Here is a 3,292-nt window from a genome sequence, read left to right on the forward strand (position 1 = left end):
ACTTCAGTGATATTGTTCTCACAAGACAGGCAGTATGGCACGGACGTGGTTTATGGAAACTGAACACGGCACTTCTTAATTCACCTGACTGTCGACTTCTAATAGAAGACACTTGGATCACATGTAATAGACGCCGACCCACGTATCCGTCTACCATATCCTGGTGGATCCAGTGTGCAAAACCTGCACTTCGAAAAACTTTAATCCGGTATGGCAGCCGGCCGAAGTGGCCGTGCGGTTAAAGGCGCTGCAGTCTGGAACCGCAAGACCGCTACGGTCGCAGGTTCGAATCCTGCCTCGGGCATGGATGTTTGTGATGTCCTTAGGTTAGTTAGGTTTAACTGGTTCTGTTCTAGGGGACTAATGACCTCAGCAGTTGAGTCCCATAGTGCTCAGAGCCATTTTTGAACCGGTATGGCAAAGATGTTGTCGCCTGGAGGAAGAGCACTATGGACTTCTACTACAGGATCCTACGAGAATGCTCCACGATGCCAGCCTCACCGGAGAGCCTTACAAGGATGAACCATGCTAAGGCCCAACTCTCCAATCTCATGCGAAGGCATTTGGAAGGAGCGATAGTACGATCTCGTACTGCTGATCGCATGCCTCATGAACATCCGTCGATGTACCATACCATCCAAGAACGCCAAAATCGACGCCGAAAATTGATTCACGTCCTAACAGATCAAGAAGGGCGTCGCTACGTAACCCAATCTGCAATAGGGAATGTGCTTCACGTCCACTACCAGCAGCTATACGCCGCAATTCCACATTCCCCAGAGTTGATCGAGGAAGTCACACAGCTCAACTTCGGTGGTATCCCAGGAGATGCGGCGATTGACTTGATGTCAGAGGTGACTGATGAGGAAGTCCGCGATGCGATCCGGGCAGGAACCATCAATCGCCCCCCAGGACCCGACGGTCTTGCCCTCGAATTTTATCGCACCTTCCGTGATTTGTTAGAGTCCACCTTCACCTCCATATGTCGGGAACTGATGTCTCCGGAAGTACCTGTGCCGGACGCTTTCATGGAAGGAATTATTATTCCTGTACATAAACCGCATGGTGGCAACAATGTCAGTGATTATCGGCCCCTCACCCTCCTTAACAGTGATATGAAAATCTTCACTCGCCTTTTGGCAGCACGACTTAAAAATGTTGCCCGATATGTTGTGTCGCCAGACCAAGCATCTTTGGGAGGGGATAATAATATCCGCACGGCTTTATGCCGCTACAGGGATATGATCGCCGTTACCCAGGCACAACGCCTCTCTGGGGCACTTGCGTCTTTGGACTTTAGTCAAGCTTTCGATAGGGTTGACCATTCGTTCCTTACGGCCGTTCTCCACCATATGGGTTTCCCAGTCACCGTTATCATGGTAGTGATGCGCCTTCTGCGGGGTGCCTCATCCAGGATTATGTCCAATGGCAGACTCACTCCTTCGATAAAAATAGGTCGATCCGTACGTCAAGGTTGCCCTCTATCAGCAATTTTGTACGCCTTTTCCTTGGAATCCTTGCTATGTGGACTAAGACAACGTTTGGTAGGGTTGTCCATAGATCGCTACCGATTCTGTTGCACGGCCTATGCTGACGATGTAGTCATCTGTTTACGTAACGCCGACGAGGTTCGAGCTGTTTTGACGTGGGTAGCGACTTATGGTGAGGCGTCGGGTAGCTCTTTAAACGTACGTAAGTCACAAGTTATGTTCATTGGCATGGGACTTCCCGTGGGGTGCGTTACACCTCTCACCACCGTTGATACCATTCGTTGTTTGGGAATCGATTTTTCATCTGATCTCCGGCGTTCAGCCATCAACTGCCGACGACTCCTTTTAATGATCAGAGCAGGTCTTATTGACCATCGCCTTCGATCCCTAGATATTCTCCAACGAGCTCGATATGTCAATACATATATCGCATCCCGAGTTCCCCATGTAGCACAAGTTCTACCTTTCCCGCTTACTGTGGCACGTCGCATGTTGGCAGCGATGGCATCTTTCGTCAGCTCTGGGCTGTTGTTCAAAGTTAACTATGCAACCCTTACTCTTCCCCGTGAACGAGGTGGGATAGGTCTGTTTCACCTGCCGGATAGAGCTCGCGCCCTGTTTGTCAGCTCCCAGATGACGGTATGGACACGTTGCCCAACGAGCCTCACTGGTCTCCTCTTGTCAGCATATTCGCCGGTCTCACTGTCAGCCCCAGTGATGATCTCGGATGTTCCGGCCCAGTTCCATTATATACGATACTTCTTTCTGGAACTCAGTTATCTACGCCTCACCTTACCAAGACAGCTTTTACTCAAGACAAAGGCAGTATACAATGTCCTCCAATTAGGTCGTGCACCTAACCCGATTGAACAAAAGTTCCCCCAGGTTGATTGGCGTCATGTATGGCGCGCGGTGTTCGCCTGTTACCTTGACACGAATGTTCAATCTGTCTGGTACCTAACTGTCAATGATAAGCAAATCAACCAATTTCGCCTTCATCGTATCCACCCCGCCCAATCACCTCTATGTTCCATGTGTGGAGTGCCAGACAACGATGAACATAGGTTTGTTTGCGGACCAGCGGCGGAGGTTTGGCACTTGGTTCGACGTATTGTGGCTTTTCTAACGCGGGACATTCCGGATCGGATTACTCCCCTTTCATTATTATTTCCGGAACGTGACTATTTTCCTCGGACGAAGACCAATGCTGTGAATTGGATTCGCGGACATGCCATTCACTACTTATTTGGACAAACTGTAAACTCTGTACTCGACTTTTGGACATACCTCAATGACCGTCATTATGTCGTTGTCCGTCACCCAAAATACAGACAATTTTTCTCGAACTTCCTTGGGAGTGCTTTCCACGAGCCGCCTCGCAGCTGGAATGTGTTAAGCCAAGAGAGAAGAAGGTTTCCTGTTTGAACCAATGATCATTTCTGAACAATTGAACGGAACATACCAATTTCGAGAAGACGTGACTCAACATATTACCAGAGGGGCGCAGAAGGCCTCTGATCAATTACACAACAAAACTAAACAAAATAAATAAATAAATAAATAAAATAAAATAAAATAACATGAAAACAATAAAAATAATATTCAGAAAAAGGAAGATTTTGTTTTGTTTGTAAGGATAGTCCTAACCTTGATTTTCCATAGGTTTAGTCAGGAGCCAACGCCTGAAGTGGACCAGATTTTTTTGTTATAGGATAAAAAGTGGCGGTGGCACTTGGCTTTTTTTAGTTCCATTTTATTAAAGGGTTTTAAAAAAACATGAAAAAAAAGCGTGTTCGGTCAGA

The sequence above is a fragment of the Schistocerca nitens genome, chromosome 8 (genome assembly GCF_023898315.1).
Source record: "Schistocerca nitens isolate TAMUIC-IGC-003100 chromosome 8, iqSchNite1.1, whole genome shotgun sequence".
NCBI lineage: Eukaryota > Metazoa > Arthropoda > Insecta > Orthoptera > Acrididae > Schistocerca > Schistocerca nitens.